This window comes from Neophocaena asiaeorientalis, unplaced genomic scaffold (genome assembly GCF_003031525.2).
Source record: "Neophocaena asiaeorientalis asiaeorientalis breed wild unplaced genomic scaffold, Neophocaena_asiaeorientalis_V1.1 scaffold146, whole genome shotgun sequence".
In the NCBI taxonomy this organism is placed as follows: Eukaryota; Metazoa; Chordata; class Mammalia; order Artiodactyla; family Phocoenidae; genus Neophocaena; species Neophocaena asiaeorientalis.
Window position 1 is genome coordinate 2,306,937 of NW_020172676.1, and position 20,806 is coordinate 2,327,742.

The window sequence follows — 20,806 nt, forward strand, 5'->3', positions numbered from 1 at the left end:
GTTTTAGAAGATGAAAAAGTTCTGAAGATGGGTGGTGGTGATGATTGCATGACAGTGTGAATATATTTAATTCAACTGAACTGTACACCTAAAAATGGTTAAAAAGGTACATTTATGTTATGTATATTTTACTGCACTAAAGAAAACAAAACTTACTAAAATGGTAATATAGAGTAATAAAATGCTTCCAGTTAGAGAACAAACTAATGAGACAAATATAAGGGTTAGCTAACTACTCATATTCATAAATATTCAGTAGTCATCATTAGACTAAATTTGGGAAAAACACATTTTCCTTATCTTGTATATGATCTGGGGAATGATTTGCCCATATTTAAAAATATTGTCTTTCAGTACTTGACATAACTCTTGGAGCATGGAAGATGCTCAATAAATATTTGTTGATTGATATTTGTTTATTCAGGAAATTATAGTTATAGCATCATGTGCAAACTAATCAGCTTAACTGTAACTCGTTAAGCTTACTTATAAGCTCAGTGAACAGGTAGCAAATATAACCTTTGAAATACAGGCAATCAAAAATGTAGTATAGATATACTAGATTATGGGGACTAATGTATCTTAGTTATTATAAAATATGCCACAAATTTTTGTTGTTAATATAAAAGCAATATTGATGTTATCTCAAGAAATGAGCAGTTATTTGCCTGAAAGACTGCCTCTAGGATAGCTAGTGCTATTATCCCCATTTTATAGCTGTACAAAGATCATGGTGGATCTCATGGCCATCTTCATGTTTATTTTACTAAGACAGTAGCTTCTTTTTTACAAAATATTTTATTTTTATTTATTTATTTTTTTATCTTTTTGGCTGCACCCCCGCGGCATGTGGGATCTTAGTGCCTTGACCAGGGATTGAACACACGCCCCCCTGCGTTGGAAGCATGGAGTCTTAACCACTGGACCGCCAGGGAAGTCCCAGACAGTAGCTTCTTCATCTAACCCTCTGGTTCTTATGAAGATAATTTGACTCTTATCCTGGGATCCAAGTGGTGGGGTGGAAAACCTATCTAACCAGTGTGGTATTAGGTTACCTAACGCTGCTTCAGTTGGCTGCTTTTGCCAGGCGGAGAAGTGATGCCACTCTCTTCATTTCTGTGGACAGAGTCTATTTTAAGCCTCTTATAGGAACATTATTTTCATTATTCTGAACAGTGTTATTCTAGTTATCAGAAACTGAGTATCACTTGTAAAAGAGATTATACAGTTTTATTTTTGTGAGTAACTATGTTTTCCCCCCATTGTTTCTTGAATTATATTTGTTCATTATGGAATATTGGCTAATGCAAAAAAAAGCTCTGTTGTATTTTAAAAATTACCCATTATTGGGAGTTCCCTGGTGGTCCAGTGGTTAGGATTCTGGGCTTTCGCTGCTGTGGCCCAGGTTCAATCCCTGGTCGGGGAACTGAGGTTCCACAAGCCATGTGGTGCAGCCAAAAAAAAAAAATTACCCATTATTTTACCACGCAGAGATAGGCACTGATACCATTTGTTTGTGTGTCAGCAGTTCTACTGTTCTGTCCATGCATATGTGCACACACATTAACAAACAGAGACACAAAACTGGGAGACATAAAATTAGGATTGTAATGATTATTCTATTTTATAACCTGCATATTTTTTCATTGAGCATTAAATAGTAACATTTGCTCATATCCCTAAATATTCTTTCACAGCTGCCTTCTAAGTAGCTGTATTTCCTTTGATTTTATGCCTGCACCAATCCTCTATTACTAGGATTTTAGAATATTATTCTTCTTTTGCTATTATAAATGACACTATGATGAAAATACTTTTAGATTAGTCTTTTCTCTATCTCTATTTATTTTTTAAGAATAAATCTCTAGGATAAATATTAAGTAAAAAGATATGAACATTTTCAAAGGCGTTTGATATATATGTGTCAAGTTGTCCTGCACAGAAAGACTGTGCAGGTTTATACTTTTCTAGTGGTCTGTATCAGAACACCCATTGCCCATCCCAGAATTAGGGCTTTTGTTAACAAAGTGGAGAATTGTAATCATTTATTTTAATTTGCATTGGTAGTGAGCATTTGTATATGATTTTTTAGCATATGTATTTCTTCATGTCATGGTTAATCTGATGTGTTCCTTTTTTCTATTTGTGAGATGTATTTATGTGTTAAAGACATTAACCTGGCTGTATGTAGTTTCTTTTGCAACTGCTTTTTCCCCAGTGGATTTTTCTGTTTTCAACATTTTGCCAAGTATTACCAAGGAAACAAACAAACAAACAAAAAAACCAACAGAAACCTTTGAGATAGATTACTTAACTCTATTTGGGGTTTGTTTCTGAATACAAGATAGATAAGGTAAATTACCTTCCTCCAACCTCAGGTGAGAAAAACTTACCCTGTCAATTAGTTGTAAAGCATTCAGTTTTATGATCCGTAACCAGATAACTTGGGATAACTTGTCTCTAGGGTTTTATCTAGGATATGCTAGGCGTTTCTCGAAGGAAAGTGTAGCTGTAGTGAACATTTCCATTTGGGTGTGCTCCATTAAACCAAGTATTGCTGACACGCAACAGCAGTTGACATTTTTACTGAGCAATATGCAAACATTGAGAGAAGTTTTCCCCATCCTAATAAGGAAGATAATAAGAAATTGATTATTGAGTATTTCTTACAGCAAAGTATTTGAACAACTCTCTGGCCCTTTTTTCCATGAATGAAGATTACAACCATTTGCTGTTTTGGAGTTATAATTTATATTTATACATAGTATTATGGAATTTAGGAAATTCACTTCAGATATATCAAAGTTAACATTGATGTGTGTATATATGTGAGTTTGTGTTTATGTTAAAACATATGGGAGGTGGCACAAGTAATGCCAAAATCATTGAGAAAAACATTAAAGGTAAATGAAATCTTTATTGTCATAAATTGCTCTCCAATTCAATAGTGATAAAAGGCATGTGAAGAGACTATAAGGTTACTTTCAAGAATTTACCAAGTTCCAGGAAATGAATGTATTTGTATGAAAGACACCTGACAAATGCACAAGCCTTTTTATCTGTTTACCAAACAATTGATTATTAAGATCTCTTGGCTTGCATAAGGTTTCAAAAACAATATGATACATGGTCACCCATTTGCCATTGACTGGCATTATGAAGAGTTGGAAGGGGGGGGCAGTATACTAACATAATTTTATGGCAAATTTAGTAATTTGAAATCTCTTCTAAATACACTCGAGGTGCTCCCTATCTAAAGGATCTCTACAAACCATAATTTTGTCAAGTGAAGAATTTGTAGCACGTAATTACCGTTGGTTCATTCTTCGTGCAAATCAGAATACAGGTTCACAGTTTTTGAGGCTTATGGTAATCTCATACTGGCTGATAGTTTGATTGTGAGTAGGAAATGTGCTTTCTTTAGCCATCTTAGAAAAAAAAAGGGAACACAAAAGTCTCCAGTAGCAGATAAGAGTTCTGCCAAGTCGAGTTTAGCTTTAATCAAGTAACATGGAGATAATTTTTTTTTTTCTCTAAAAAAAAAATCTCCCCTTTGGCATCATGGTCGGTTAGGAGTCTTGGTCCTCATAGGAACAGAATACATACATTTTTTTCTTTCTACACTAAAATAATGTCTTAGATCTATTTTTCCTTTCTTCCTCTTAAAATTATTTAAGATAACTTACCTGAACTTGTGAATTTTTTCTAGAACACCTGCTTCTTTGCTTTTAAAATTCCTAGAAAAAACACATAGACACATATTTAAATATATATGAAGTGTCTAGGTGTTTCTGATTTTAATGCTTAAATCAAAAGCTTTTTGTAAATGGAAATTTTAAAAATTGTGAAACTATTGGAAAATCTTTTAAAAACTTGGTTAGTGCAGTATTTTAAGTATGTTATATACATATATATTAATATACTTCAATATATTAAGTACATAAGTAGTGGTTTTATTTCAAAGCTCATTTTATTTAAGTAAATAGTAATATCCTTCCTCATTTAGAATACTGAACTAGTAAAAGATTTTAAAAGAATTTTGAAAATATTAGATGAATTAAGTAATTATAGGAACACTTTTATCCTAGATTTATATACAAAATTAATTTATCAGTTTTGTAAAGTGATTAAAGTTAGAGCAGATAATTTTTACATTTTGAACTTAAAACTTAAAAATTCAGCAATATGTGAAACATATTGAATGTGTTGTATTATATTTACCTGAGAATTTCGGCCGTAACAACTTAAAGGCCCATTTCTTTCTTTTTTAAAATTCATTAAAAATAGTCATATACTCACTGATCTCTAGGGGAACTTTAACTAAAATTCATTACTTATTTAATACTTTTGAATTTTTTTCCCCATTTTTATTTATTTTTTAATTTTATTTATTTTTTGGTTTCCTTTTTTTTTAAGCATCTTTATTGGAGTATAATTGCTTTACAATGGTGTGTTAGTTTCTGCTTTGTAACAAAGTGAATCAGCTATACATATATGTATATATATATATATATATATATCTCCCCATATTTAGAATGTACATGAAATGGTTTATTTATCCTTGGCCAGTTACCACTTGAGACTCTATTTTGTAAAGCTAATTTAAATGATCATTTAAACATGAATTACTGTTACTGGTTTTCTTCTATTTCTGGTGTATTGAGGGTCATGCAGCCCTATGATGACCGGGTAACATGGAGGTGAGAGAGGGAGGCAAGACATCATCTCAGTGAAGGTCAGGAAGGGTCAGCCTGGAGCGGAGGTGTGATTTGGGCAGGTGGAAATGAATGTTTTCCTGGAATGAATTGGCAGAAGTAGATTCTTATTGATTTAGATACATTTCTGACTAACTGAAGGGAGGAATTATTCAACCCAGGGTTGAATAAAGCATTCCAAGCATTTTGTAAGAAGTGATTAAATCAGGGAAGCTTCCTATTTTAAAATCAGAGAGAAGATATCAATGTAGACTTTTAGGAAAAGTTTAATTTTTGTAGAGAACTGAAGACATTTTGATGAAATACGAAATTTAGTAAAATTTACAATTTCCCCACCAAAAAATTGAGTGTATAATATTTTTTTACTCTTCAACTGTTTATTCCATAATCAGTTACTGTAGGGGATAGAAACCCAATTATATACAAGTTAAAAGCAAAAAAAAAAAAAATTAAAAATTGTTAGCTTTAAAAATACATATCTATTGATCACGTAAAATGTAAATATAAACATTCTGCCCTTATCATTTTGCTTGATAATCATGTGCTTCAAAATCTGGCACCATCCTTCGTGGGATTCACAAGTCCTATTTCCATCGTGTTGTTTATTTAGGTTATGTAGCTTTTCTCAAAATTAAACAAGTGTTTAGCTGGTTCCTTCAAACATTGACAAAAGAAGATACAGAAAAGTGGTTGGAGAGGGAGAAGAGTTATCCTGCCCAGATACTTTCCCTGTTTCCTCTTTTCTGCTGCTTTCTTTCTGCTGCTTTCTTTCTCTTCACATACTTCGATAAAACTCAAAACTAATTGAGATTTTTGGGGGAACCAAGTGAGACAAGGAGAAAAGTTTACAACTGCTGTCTGACCCCTAGTACTAGTGACACTCAGTTTTTTGAGTACCACTTGCAGTTTCAAAGTGCTTATCAGAGCCACTCTTGCTGCCTTACTTTGTGTGTACAGATTGCTGTTAGTGTTGCTACTATCTGTTTTGTATCAGGCCTGCTAGCTAATTTCCTTGTTTATTAGCTAAGTAATTTTCTTAATGGCTATCCTTTTGACAAACGAAGAAATCTTAGCTGCTCTGAGAGGGAAAACTGAGTTTGAAAAATCATGGTGAAAGGGATAAGGAACATCTGTATTCATGCTGCCGCTATGTTGTTGATATGGGAGAAAATCTGGTGACTGACCTTGATTCTTGACCGAAGTCCCAAAAATATGCATAATTTGGCCTTTACCCATAAGACAAATAGCAACAGTCTCCAGTTAAAGCAGGAATTCAATTTCCTTTGGGTTGGGTGTGGAAAAGGGAATCTTTTCCAACCTTATTATCAGCGGGATTAGTGAATTTTTTCCTGAAATATTTTAGATACTCCATTTCAACAGAAGCATTTTGTTTGAATCCATATTTTATTAACCAGGAGTTATTTTGTTTAATTTATACTTGGAGATTTAGAGGCCTGCAGTATTGTTTTTAAGGGAGAAATGTCTTTTTATTAAATAATCAAACAAAAATCCAAATACCCAATGGTGTCAACAAAAAACTCCTGTGATCTGACAATAGATTTTGGAATAGGGCCCCTGGAAGAGACAGTGGCACTATATTGGGGATCCAGTTCAAGATTTCTATAAACAGGTTTAGGTTGGCTGAAGTCCATGAGAGGTGGAACCTCTAGAACTAATCGTCTGTTACCCCACTGACTCTTCAGTAGATCAGTCATCAGGGGTTGCCCTGGATCCATGTTAGGAACCAGGTTTATAGGTGAATAGTCTAGGGCTCTCATAGACCCATCTCTGCCCCTACAGCCTGTGAATATGAATCTGACATGACACCAAAATGTGTATTTATCCACCAGATGTTATCTCAGAGCTTGGGCAGTGAGATTGGGTATTTGCAGTTCCACACAGCAGAAATCCATCTTTTAAGTAAGGCAAGAAAATTTGAGCTTCCTAGTTTTTAAGTAGGAGTCATCTTTGCTCTTGAAAACTGGGTTACGATTATGTTACCTTTTTATTTTTGTTTATTAAGCACCATAGTCAGCCAGCTAAGATTAGAGAAAATAGTGAAAGAGAAAGCATTTCTCCATCCTATCATTGACTCCCCTTGTACTTTTGCCTTTTTCAGTTTCTTTCCCTTGGTTTCCTCATCCTATTTGGGACCTCACATTCTATAAACTATGTTTCCCTCATTGAAAGTAGCCACCTGCTATCTGTATAACTATGAGCCAATTACTTAACCTCTTGGTGCCTTGGTTTCCTTACTTGTAAGATGGCAATAGGATATTATCTACATCATAAAGTTGTTATGAGGATTAAATGCATTAAGATGTGTCAAGCACTTAGCTCCGTACCTGGTTGTACAAAGTGCCAAGTGGCCAATTAGCTAATAATTGCTAATAGAATCTATTAGTGGAAAAACCATAGAAAACCATAGACTTCAGTGCCAAGTTTCAAAATGTTAAATAACATAGACTTGTGAATTCTTTTTAATGTCCAGTAGCACAGGGGCTCCTGTTTTGCTTTTTCTGCCAAATAGATTTGTAGAATGTCTTAAAGATACAAGAGGACTGTTGGGTCAGTCCCCAGAAGACTGTTGAATAGTGAGAATATCCTAAGTGTCCGAGGAATCATATTGAGTCTGTTACTTTTATTGGAAAAGGAGAGTATAATAGCCATATAGTGTTGAGGTGGTTGGTTATTTTATGTATTCATTTCTCTCATAGCAGACACAGTACTTTGTTTATCTAAGGTGAGTGTTCTAAATTTATATGACCATTATTAAATCTATGTTCACATTAATTTCTGACATGGTGAGTATATTTCTTTTTGAGGCATCACATTTTTAAACATTTAGAATATAACCTCACCCATTTTACTTTGAGAATACTGTATGTGAAATAATTTTGAAGGACATATTATTTCCTAGTATGAATTTTCAGTAGGTGGCTAATGGCTTTTGACCTGCTGTAACAGCATACAGAACTGAATGTCAGACAGAGTACTTTTTAAAAGCTGCGTTTTTGTTTTGCATAATGAAGCACAGTAATTCTTTTTGAGATTGCCTTGAATATTTTTCCAAGTAGTTATTGATGGAGACATGTCAGTTTGGCAAGAGAGAGAAGAGAAAATTGTGATGTTCCAGCATTTAGGTTTGAAGACTGTTTAAATATATTCAGATTGGTAAATACAAGTATTTTAATAAATAATATCAGATGTAATATATTTATAAGTTAAAAGCGATATAAAGTATGTGGTGTCAACTTTCCACCTTTTCCATATCTTTGGACCATTGTTATGAAAAATCACACATTTTAATCCACTCACTTTTCTCCTTAGTAATTTCCATTTTCTTTTGAAACTTACACAGTATATTCCATGGCCTATTTTCATACAACCTTTAAGAATTATACATACCGAATAATAATTCTCAAATGTCGTGTGAAAGTAGACCATGGCATGCACTATATAAATGACAGATTGGTTAGGGTTCGAAGGTTAGCGATTTTAGGCCATTGTCAAGGTTAGTTTCAAATTAAGTATTGGCACAAGTTTTTGTGCAGTCACAGTCTCTGCAGTCATGTGCCACATAGTTTATACATTGAGTAATGCTCTGATTTATACTTAGTTGAATTTTTGAGGTGAAGATGTGTATGCAGTTTGGTTAATGCCTAAAGTCCTTGTGGAGTGATGACTGTGAGAAAATGACAATATGAAGAGTTATATTTCCCGTACTGAACATATTAGAGCTGGCATTTTGCCACTGAACCATATGATGAGGGAGGAATATTGTTCGTATACTTTGCATTTAAGGCTTAATTTCTGAGGCTGAGTTCTAATTTATTTATTCCCTTAGGTAATTACTGGTTTTTCGAGATGCAAAAGAAATATATTATTGGAATTTTTTAAATGGTTAAACTTGTATCATAGATGTCCTTTCTTTAAATTTAGGCACTAAAAATTCTCACACATCAAAGTAGCTTGTGATTCTCATTTGTGGCTAGAGAGTTAACCATCTTTCAATAATGCTTTGAAGTTAGCTTTTCTTCTTTTTTTCTTAACCCAGCATGGGTTCATGAATAAAACTAAACACTGTGATAGATATAGCGTATTATTGCTCTTGCCTATGGCTCTTGCTAATAAAAATTCAAATTCTGGTTAGTTTGCTGGAATCAAATCAAGGTAGTATATGGCATGCTTTTCTCCTGTTATGAGGCCCTCTCGTAGAAAATAGATGGGAGGGAAAGAAAGCATGGGGTGGAGGGAAAGGACAAAGCAATTCAGGGTTAAATATATTTTGGCTTTTCTGCCTATGTTGTGGTAAGTCTGTAAGCTGTACAAGAGCTTTTACTTCTTATTGCCTTGGAATCCTTAAAAATAAAATTCCTATTCCTTAGGACTAACCTCCAAAAAATTCCTATTCTTTAGTCAAAGTATATGAATATGTTGTTGTGTGGGTGAGGTAACAATAACAACAGTGGCACTAACTTAATTTGATAGTGTAGGTATGCGTTTTTTTTATTAATTAATTAATTATTATTATTATTATTTGGCTACATTGGGTCTTCATTGCTGCGCGCGGGCTTTCTCTAGTTGTGACGAGCAGGAGCTACTCTTTGTTGTGGTGCGTGGGCTTCTCATTGCGGTGGCTTCTCTTGTTGCAGAGCACAGGCTCTAGGCGCGCAGGCTCCAGTTGTTGCAGCACGTGGGCTCAGTAGTTGTGGCTCATGGGCTCTAGAGAGCAGGCTCAGTAGTTGTGGCGCACGGGCTTAGTTGCTCCACGGCATGTGGGATCTTCCCGGACCAGGGATCGAACCTGTGTCCCCTGCATTGGCAGGTGGATTCTTAACCAGTGTGTCACCAGGGAAGTCCCTATGTGTGTGTTTTTAAATACAGCTAGATGAGACGCCTGTCAGCTGAAAAATAGGATAGGTGATGAACAATAGGTAGGTGATTGCTAAAATAATTTGGAATTCTGACATTGCTAAAATTGTCAGCTTGCTTATAAGATGACCGAATCACTAAATCAAATAGGGTTTGGCATTTTAACGAATAAGATGTTTTCCACCAACATCAATACAGGAAAGAATTGTGCCTGGATGCTTTCCTTCCGAATGAGACATGAGAATTTAGAAACCAAAGAACATGCTAGAGCTAGAGTGATGATGGTACAAGATATTCCATCCTGGAGCCAGGCCCCATTGGGAGGACCCTTAAAGTGCAGTTGGGGGAATGCAAATAAGGAACGTATTTAGCAAAATTACACATGTATATGACAGTAGGTAGGAATATGGTCTTAGGAGTTAGAGACACCCAAATTTGGTTCTCAGTTTTAACTATTGGAAGGCTGGTCACTTTGGGCAAATAAGTTATTCTCTCTGAGCCTCAAATTTCTTAACTATAAAATAGGGATAGTGATGGTATCTAATTCATATTATTATTCTGAGAAATAATTACCAAAATTTAAAACCTATAGTGAACAAGAACTGCCAATTCCAAAGCCTTGGAAATCTGTTACATTTATATATTTTGCAAGTAATGAGACACATTGTTACACAGGCCATAGCTGGCCTCAGAATCCTGCTCAACTCAGAACAGCAGGAAGCTCCTACTATTTTGTAGAAGTTGGCACTCAACATAAAACGTCTTTGTTTTCCCTGAGCGAATCCAATGCTACCTGTCTTCCTTCTTTTTTTCTATTTTGCTGACAGTCTCCCTAATGCAAATATCAATTTACTTATTTGGAAAAGTGGGAATAGAGAGATTCGTTATCCATAATCATAATGTTCAGGCACTGTGATGGGTGCTTTACAGAAAATTGTGTTAAGTTACTCCCACATTTATATTTCCAGCTCTGTACCCCAAGCTCCGTTCATGAATTACCTTATTACTTGACTCCAGTTAACTGTCTAATAGGTGTCTACCCTTATTGCTCACTGTCCACTGTCCTTCAGTTACACTGGGCTTCCTCATGTTCCTTGAACATCCTGAGCTCATTTCTGTCTTGGGACCTTTGTTCTTGCTGATCGCTATGCCTGGAAGGCTCTATCCTTTTATTTTATGCATCTTGCTCCTTCTCCTTGTTCAAATGCCATTTCTACTGAGACTGAGGTTTCTCTGACAACTCTGTCATTCTTCCATCTAGTCAGTTTTTTATCTTGTCATCCTATGATGTGTTTCTTCAGAGCCTTTTCCCATATGTATAAAATTATGTTATTCATTTAATTGTTTGTTATTTTATCTCCCAACCCAGAATGCAAGCTCCTTGAGATCAGTGGCCTTGTATGGTTTCCTCAACACTGTATTCCTGATACCTGAAACTGTGCCTGGCTCACAGGAGTGCTCTGAACAACCTTCAGAGGTATGATTATTCTTTCCTTAGTTTTATAGTTGAGAGAAGTGATGATCAGGGAGTTTAAGTAGCTTGCCCAAGATCGCAGGGGTTAGAGGTGGCAGAGCTGGGATTTAGACTCAATGCTGTGCTCTAATAACCTATGCCACAATGCCTTCCCTTCCTTAGTTGAAGGTCAGGAATGTCAGTGGGAGGCAGGTTCTTGGAGCTTCCTTTGAGTCCCAGGGCCAGCGGTTAATGTTTCTACAGCATTGTCAGACTAGAGCTGGTCCTGATCACCTTATACTCTAGTATCCTTGGCTTATCTTCTCTTCCCTTTTCCTTTTCGACTCAGTGCCCAAGACACGCATGATTAGTATTTTACAAGGATGCATTCAATCCTTTACTGCTTGGGAAAAACAGTGAAACACGAGATTTTAAAGAAGTTCCCGAAGGGCTAGAATCCATGAGTTTGAACCCATATGGAATCTTCCACCTGGCCAGGGTTCTTCGTTTTTATATACATGCTGTTTTTTGAGCATTTTTTACTTGGCAGTGGTTGCAGCTATAACTTTCTTTTTGTGAGTTTGTGCTAACAACACAGATAATGCTTTGGTCGTACTTGGCCCCTATTGACTAAAATAGTTCCACCTCTGTGCCTTTCTGCCCCATCACCCAACCCCCTTGCAAGATGCGGTGGTGAAGCTGAGCTATTTATATTGTTTTAACCAGATATACTATAGAATAAAACAGGCAGTTTTCAAATGTATATCATTAAAATGTATAAATGTGTTTCAGCTTTTTGGGGAAAGAAAATTTATACCAGGACAGCTGATTAAAATGGGATAATCCACTGCATTTAATAAGTCACACCTAGCAGATTATAGAGGGAAGAGTTATTGGTGCTCTTTATTCTAGGACATTTGGTGTGTGTTGCTGCATTTGACCTTTTAGAAGCTGTTGACATCATTTGGGAACTGCCAGTAAACCTGCCTTAATCTGTTAAACAGGAGGAATCTTAGCATTGTGGAACTGACTGGTTGATTAATTTAAATCCAAACACACACAGTCCTGCCTGGATGCCCTTTGTGAGACCCTCACACAAAAGGATTTCATTCAGAGGCATTATAACCCACATCCTGCTGTCAGACCCTTTCAGCTCAGTTGGTCTTCTTAGGCTGCAGGCATTATCTTTAACCCCTCTTATGCTTCCTTTTTTTCCATGAAAACAATATCTGTGTTTGGATTCATACAAATGCTCTACATTTTCAGCAAAGTTCTTAATTTGTATCCCAGGGAAAAGGTATTTTAAAGTTCCACTAATTGAGAGACTAAAATGGGAATTTATCTTAAACTGGCTTCTTTAGAGAAACTACATTAGAACTTAATCCAGTGCTTCCTTTGGGAATTATAATCAAAATTAGAATCATGAAATGTTGAAGTAAATTCTTGGTATTAGAGTAAGCCATCATCTATAATTCCTTTGACTTTTAGATTCAAAACATTGAAGGTTTTATAATCATTGTTTACTTTTGGGAAAACATCAAAGTTAATTGACTCATGGGTGAGTTCAGTGGTAGTATAAAGATCCTGAATGTTTAAATGAAAGCAAAGTTTAAATTCTTTAAGGATAAAACTTTGAATAATTTCAGTCTATTACAGGGACTAAGAAAAGTACCCATACATTGGGCACTCTGATGGGCTTGGTTGCAGAAGAGGGCAGATATTTGTGTGGGAGAAACAAAAGCATTGCCTTAGAATGCTTTCCTAGCACACAGAATGTTAGACTGGAAAAGATCAACACCCTCATTTTGAACAACAAAAAAACTAAGGTCCCCACTTAATTATTCAAGCTCTTACTTGGCCAATTTCTGTTTCCTCATCACCCAATTATAGACTGTACTGGAATACAAATGAAGCCTTTCAAAGAAGGTGGTATAATTTGATTCTCTGTGGTTTTGTTCATTATTATTAATTGTAATAACTTTTTAATTGAGAGCTTTTGAGGTGCCAGTACTTTATGCATTATCTTTATTGTCATAACTACAGTATGAGGTAGTACTAGTGTTCTTCTCTTTTTGAAAATGAAGATCTGATGTTTAGAAAAGTCAAGGATTTGCCCAGAATAGCTGAATCATGAGATAAGATACTTTTTTTTTTTTTCCTTTGAGAAGGTAGACTTCTAGCTACATATAGGGAGGAGAAACGGGTAGTAAGAAATGTTTCTCCCAAGCCTCAGGAGTTGCCTTGAGAATATTATGGTGATGTGAATGACTCTGCCATGGGTCACTGGTAAGGAAGAAAAATTAAGGCCATTCTGGCCTTAATTCTTCAGAAACAGTGGATTTGTTGTGAGGGAATATGAAAGCACCTCCTTTCCGGCCATGATCAGAAGCAGTAGATGTCCAGGTGAGGATCCTGTTGGGGAACCAGAGGACCTAGAAGCTATGTGGTTCAAGAGAAATCATTGCATCATTTTGATACTCTGTTTTTTATTTTCATTTCTAAAGGTGAAATTCCAATTTCTACCTTACCCTACCGCACTAGGTTGTTTCAGAGATTAAGTAAAATAATTTATTCTTTGGAAAATCAAAAAATCACTTTGGAAAATGAAACAAATTAGGACACAATACATTTTTTTGTTTATTTATTCAATAAATATTTATCAAGTGAACGCCAAAGGCAAATCATAGGTGCTACATTGAGAATAGGAGGCAAATACAGACTTTGTCTCTACTTTTCAGAAGATTGAAGGGAGAGGGAAATAAGACGCAAGATAATAACTAGGTAGTAGAATGTTTTAAATGCAGTTAGCCAGGTGGAGAATACTGTGGAATTTCTGGGGTGGAACCAGTCCCTGATGGAGGAGGTAGATCTTGAAGGATGGTAGGATTTGGGCTGCCAGGGAGGAGACACAGGAGGAGTGTATGTGCAGGGGTGGAATGAAGAGGTAGATGTGGGATTCCAGGAAGAAGAGACAGTAAGAGCAAAGGCTTAGAGGAGGGAAGGTATGGGGACATATTAGTGTATCAGATTGTCTAACTGGCTGTAGCTGAAGGTGCCTGGAGGTAAGATTGGCAAAGATGCGTTCACATGGAATCTGTGAACTCTGCACTTTATTCAGTGGTGCACAGGAGGACCTTTTTAGGATTTTGAGTTTTGTGGTAATCTGGTCAAGGCCATGATTTGTGAAGACTCATTAAGGACAAAGTGATACGAAGAATGATTAAAGAGGTGGGACAATGAAGTCAGGAAGACCATGGACCAGAGCGTTATGAGATGACTGATAGAGAAGATCTAAGCTAGAGGGGCAACTGTGGGGCTGGAGCAAGGAGAAGATACATCTGTGAAGTTTGGCCACTGAGTGGGTTTGGCCAGTGATGGAGAGTTAGAACCCTTTTGCCGTTGGAAGTTAGTGTGATACTTTTTCATTAAATCAGTATGAATTTGTTTTATTTAACAAATTTAAGCTCATATGCTAATAATAAAATCCCATATACACTGTCATTTTTCAGTCCTTATACTATCTTTAATTGGAATTAGGAAAAGTGTTGTATTAAGACCAGAGGAGCCAAGAATGTTGCTTCTCTGGGCTAAGAGGAAGTTCAGCGTAAATCATGAGGCAAAGCTGGGTTAGAATTGAGGGTGTTTTGAAATCCCCACCCCTTCCTGAAATAGCTGGAATACTTCTCCCACTCAATAGCTTGTAAAATTACCCACCACTATAAAACCTGACAACACCATATCCTGGTGCCTTTCTCACCTTCTGCGATGGCCCACACTCTGTCTGTGGAGTATGTTTCTCTAAATAAATCCACTTCTTACCTAAAAAAAAAAATAGAATGGAGGGTTTTTTGCCTTATCAGAAAGGTGGTTTCCAGGAGGGGGCACTGTAGCTGACTAGTCAAGACTAGAAATTCTGGCCAAATATCCCCTCAGAAGTGGTGCTTTAGCTTACATTTGCTTTTGAATTGGCACTTGCCAACATGAATTTAGTTGAAGAAATAAGTTAAGCTCAGAGTCTCATTGAACCCTAAACTTCAATTTAATGATTAAGGTGGTTTGTAGATGAGATTTATAATACTTTCGACAGTCAAGGGGTGATTTCTTTGCTGTGTCTTTGTTTCCTGTGAAAGAGTATTTTACCTTCTAACTTTTGTTGTCTTTCAGTCTGAGATATTATAATATTGTTTGGATGTCTGTGAAGCCTTAAGATCCATTGGGAAATAAGAAGTGGATTTTCTGACATTTAGGACAGATAAAAGGGGGTATACAGTTATCCAGAAAGAATATGTCAGAGCTTGGTGGAGCTAGTGCTGTTATGCGGTACTTTGTCCCAGCTCCCAGCTCTGTGCTGTGAGTGGCCTAATGTGGGTGTGTGCTTCACAGGCTTCTCTGTGCTATCCTTGGGAATCCAAGTAAAGGAGGTAGTTATCATTTAAGAAAGAGTTTATCATCTTCCCTAAGAAGGTGGGAATGAGATTGCATTGATCAAGAGATTTAGTGGAGTGGCAAGAGGAAATAGAACACTCATGAGAACGTGACACATTAAGCTGTTTTTGTAGCGTAAGAGGAGAATAAAAACTAAATAAAGCCTGGATTTAGTGAATGAACGTTGGAGATATGAGGCCCCTTTTCCCTAAAGCAAGCATCTTCAACAGGACACAAAATCTGGCCACCTGGGGCCATTTGTCTCACTGACACTTGATTTCTATTCCTGCTGGTGGTCTTCCATATTCCCTTCAGCCTTCTGTAGTGGGCGGGCATCTTTTGGTTTGGTCTTATTTTTGGATAGGCTATTTCTTTAATGATGTAGAGAATATTTAATTAAATTACATATTTATAAGAAGAACCAGTACAATGAAAAGATCATATTGATTAACATAGACAATTCTAAAAAACAATTACAATATTAAGATCAAATTCAAGAACACTCAAAAGTAATTTTTGGTTAGCAGGCAGCCCAGTGGGTGAGTGCTGCAGCGCAGGAGCTGGTGACCTAGGGCATCCTGCTTAGCCTCAGCATTCAGCACGTGAGGAACTTGGAGAGACTCTTTTCTAAACTCTACCTTTTTAAAAAAAAAACCCTAGCAGGGGGCTTCCCTGGTGGCGCAGTGGTTAAGAATCTGCCTGCCAATGCAAGGGACACAGGTTCGAGCCCTGGCCCGGGAAGATCGCACATGCCACGGAGCAACTAAGCCCGTGCACCTCCAACTACTGAGCCTGAGCTCTAGAGCCCGCAAGCCACAACTACTGAAGACTACGTGCCTAGAGCCTGCACTCCGCAGCAAGAGAAGCCACGACAGTAAGAAGCCCGTGCACCGCAACAAAGAGTAGCCCCCACTCACCCCAACTAGAGAAAGCCCGCACACAGCAACAAAGACCCAACGCAGCCAATAAATAAATAAAATTTATTAAAAACAAACAAACAAAAACCCTAGCAAACTAGCTTTACTGTTGCACTCTTACTTTATGACCATCCCATCCCTGGAGTAGTCGATACACCTGTTCCCTTTTGTGTGCATGCTGTCCAGATAACCTTTATTTACCTTTCCCAACCTAGTTTTGTTTAGACAGGTGGATCATCTCCCAGAAAGAGTTGTTTGAAACAACCTTGAAATAGTCTGGCTAGTATGTTAGGATCTAGTCCACCGAAGCTGTCATTGGTCTTCTCTGAGAGCAAGTAAATCAGGATTGCAAGTTCAGAACACATTTAGATGAATTTTCATATTTTGAATTACAGTAGTAATTCATATCCATGGTGTTTAGAAAAACTTTTAAAAGTTTAAAATTATGTAATATAAAAATTGGAGGACTCTCTCAGTCTATAATCAAAACTGCCAGAAGTAACCACTCTCAGAAATTCGGTGTATATCTTTTGGGCATTTTCAAATAAACAAATGCATTTATTTAAAAATTTGAATCATATATATAATGTGTATATATATATATATATAGAGGTGTGTGTGAATCATATATATAGGAGGGTTGGCCAAAAATTTTGCTCAGGTTTTTCCATGTGAGCTTACAGAAAAATGTGAACAAACTTTTTGGCCAACCTAATATGTGCGTGTGTGTGTGTGTGTGTGTGTGTGTGTATATATATACACACACACACATATATATATACACACATACATATATACACACAAATATACACACATACATCTATATATACACATATATATGTATATACACACTATTTTCATGAATTTCATGGTAAACTTTGCATGTTTTGCTTCTCAGACTCGGTATCTCAGGAGAAACAAGTGAAGGGTTAGGAGTAATTCCATTTTGTTGGAAAGCCTTTTCACTTTACCTAAATTAAGGGAAACTGAATTATTATGTTTTTCATGAGAGCTGACCTTACTATACTATTTTCAGAATTCTTCTCAGACTCGTTATCTCAGGAGAAACAAGTGAAGGGTTAGGAGTAATTCCATTTTGTTGGAAAGCCTTTTCACTTTACCTAAATTAAGGGAAACTGAATTATTATGTTTTTCATGAGAGCTGACCTTACTATACTATTTTCAGAATTCTTCTCAGACTCGTTATCTCAGGAGAAACAAGTGAAGGGTTAGGAGTAATTCCATTTTGTTGGAAAGCCTTTTCACTTTACCTAAATTAAGGGAAACTGAATTATTATGTTTTTCATGAGAGCTGACCTTACTATACTATTTTCAGAATTCTCCCCAACCTCTATGGTAGCAAAAAGTCCAACTTGTCAATTAGGTTAAAATTCTCTATATTTTTCCAGACTGTAAATCGGTGCTGTGGCAATCCATTTTACTCTTTTTGTAAGCAGTATTATTGCCATACATTTGTATGGTATTTACTCACAAGGGAAACATTAAAAGGCAGGCTTAGCTTCATCTGAATTGAAATAGAGATAATAATAATTTCTTTGTAGTAGCTTGCAGTATACAGTACAGAATGACAACCTTCATTTTTTATTGTGTTATGAGTATCTTAAAGAGGATCTGCCAAGTTACTTGATTATTCTTGCAATTACAGTATTCTACTACAGTAGAAAAAATTAGACCATGGTATTGTTTAAAAAAATGTCAATCCAATATAGAGAAGAAAACAATAGTTTTTATAGTACAGATGATAAATTACATACTTATTAAAACATTGCATCTGATCAAATAAGCATGATATATCATTATAGACTCAGTTTGATGTTGAAACGTTGTTATTTTAAGCAATTACTTTAAACCTGGTATTTTTAAGAGGGGTTGTGTTCTTGTGAATGGGGTGCCAGATGCACGGGAGAACAAATAGTTCAAAGGGAAGATTTAAATTATGTATAGTTTTAGGAGTTGTTAGAAGTAGAAGTAATTTTGCCTGTGATAGAAGACTTAACCAGGAAGACTGTGGAGCAGTAAGATGGTAGATTTCTTCTGATTTTATCTGGGTGTCATAATTGGGAATTTGGCTTGGGGGTGTTTTCTGGATAAGTGATGTATTGGCGGGGATTTATTGGAGCTCGGAGATAAATGGAACGGGCAGATGCTGTCTCCTGGAGAAGTAAACGCAGAGCATCAGTTTTCATTGTTATCAGTACTCTGACCTCCGAAGGCACAGATGTGAGCTTTCTTTTCAAAGGGAATCAAGTATTCACCCTCAAGGAAAAGGATGTTTGTAATGTAATAATATTAATGCTTGTTAAGTGAGAAAACCATCTATGAATACTTATACTGTTGCTACCTGGGTGCATTATTTATTGACCTGTGACTTCGTCAGAGCTTCAGCTGTGAGAAGAATATTGCTATTGGAATCATGTAATGACAGTTGTCATTAAAAGTCACATTGCGGTGAATAGATTCAGAATTCATTGAGTCCCCTTGCTCTGTGTCACACTTGCTGCTTCTGTGACAACCTTCATTTCCTACTTAGTAAATCCAAGCCTGGTCGCTGGAGCCCCAGGAAGTTGTTAAAGCAATTAAAAGGCTTCTGTCTCCCAGCACATTGCTTGGTTACCATAGTATCCTCTGCCTCCAAGTCTCTCCTGATGATGTCAGTATGCATACAGGGGTTGTTCAGAGCCTCTACGTGGGGATGATTCACCCCGCAATAAAGCCCCTCACCCATTGCTCGGTTTCCAGTTCTATTTCAGACATCCCTGGAAATGGAAGGTAAGTGCCTTGTTTTGCATATCGGAGAATTACCAAATGCCTCTATTTTTCTCTTTCAGGTGAATGAATGGTATCTTGCTTTCTACGATATACTACTGACTGAAAACATAGTATATGTTTCAGCCAATTACCTAGAACAGACTTACAGTTTGTACTTAAAGTGTGTGTATGTGTTTGTGTGCGTCTGTATGTGCACATACATGGCGTGGGCTTATATAAATAACTGTGGGTGTACAATGTAATGCTGGCTACTCTCCCTGGTAAGCAGCAATAGCAAACACAGTAGAGCTTTTTATTTCAAATGATTTGAAATATACAAATTCCTTAAAATATTTTGACAGGTGTCACAGCACAAATGCAGTTTTCTGAGTGTGAATTATGTATTTTTTATTGATACTTTGTATATTTTATCCAGTTTTAAACAGTATTAACATTTGAAAGGTCTAAGAGGCTATGGGAAGATATTTTTAGAAAGAAGGGCCAAGTTACATTGAGAATTTGCATGTTAGGGAAATCAAAACTTAAATTGTTAAAACAAAGATTTAGTTACAGGGGGATATATGAAGTTTAAAGTATACTGATAACCATCATTTCATACTAATTTCATACTTTTAATGCTTTTCAAAGATCTCCCAATTTGATAATAAAAATAGTGCTTCTATTATTGTGACAAATGAAATCAGCGCTTCATAAAAGTTCTCCTTTAACACATACTCATGCTCCTTAAGGATAAGCCAGCTGTGTTCAGCTTTATGAAAAGAATATTGTAGACATTTACAGCATTCAAATAGAAGAGCCATGAATGAATATTTCCCTTGAAAAGTTAGTTTTCTGTTTCAAGTTTTCTACCACAATGTGCCCTATCAAACACTAAGTGATGAGACACACAGGTTTCTCTCTACTGCCTATGTCTGACTCTCTCCATTCCAAGAGTTCTGTCCATATGACAATGTTAGTTGTGCATTTATTTCCTCTTCCTTATTCCCAAGGGACTATTTCAGTATACTCTGTGAAGAATGTAATACTGTGTTTAAATGGATGTGGTAGGTAAAGGCAATTTCTAAATAATTAATGGATAGCTTTGCAGGAGAATGAAGAAGAGGGGAGTAGGTAGGATGGGGACTCTCCCATTTCTTTATGTAGCTGAACCTTTATTATATGTAGGAGGTAGACAGATGGCTCTTTTGAGAGGTCAGTAAATGGTCTAGACTGTCCATTTCTAGAGAGACTGATTAAAACTGGCATTTTCTTTCTTGTATTTTTGGAGTCTTCTGGAATATACCCTGCTCTCTACCTTTGCTTTGTTTTTGTGCAATATTATGTTAGTGGACTGATAATGTTCTTTATTCACCTTTCTTTAAAGAATCAGTGAAGAACATAGTTGTGAGAGAGTGTAAAAAAAGGTTAAAAATTTAGTTACTTTCACATAAAGGATATCTGTCTTATCTTGAATATCATAAATGCTTATTTATGAATGAATTCCTTTCTACCCTAAAATATGCTAAAATGCTTCGACTTTTAATTTCTTTACTGTTTTGAATACTTAATCCTGCTTATGTGTTTGAAAATTTGCTAGTTAATTCAAAAAAGTTCCTGAAAAGTAGAGAGAAATTATGATACCACCTAGTTTA

General features: G+C 36.2%; 1 protein-coding gene across 14 annotated transcripts in view; it reads left to right on the forward strand.

Annotated features, from left to right (window-relative positions):
* The window catches only part of PAM (peptidylglycine alpha-amidating monooxygenase), a 280,942-nt gene that overhangs the window by 30,149 nt on the left and 229,987 nt on the right, over nt 1-20,806 (forward strand). For 13 of the 14 annotated variants that reach the window (XM_024739687.1, XM_024739688.1, XM_024739683.1 and 10 more), the window contains exon 2: nt 10,960-11,067. The exons of the other annotated variant lie outside the window; for it this stretch is intronic. The gene's annotated coding sequence lies outside the window, so the exon portion shown is untranslated. The remainder of the gene's footprint in view (nt 1-10,959; nt 11,068-20,806) is intronic. 14 annotated transcript variants of the gene reach the window in all.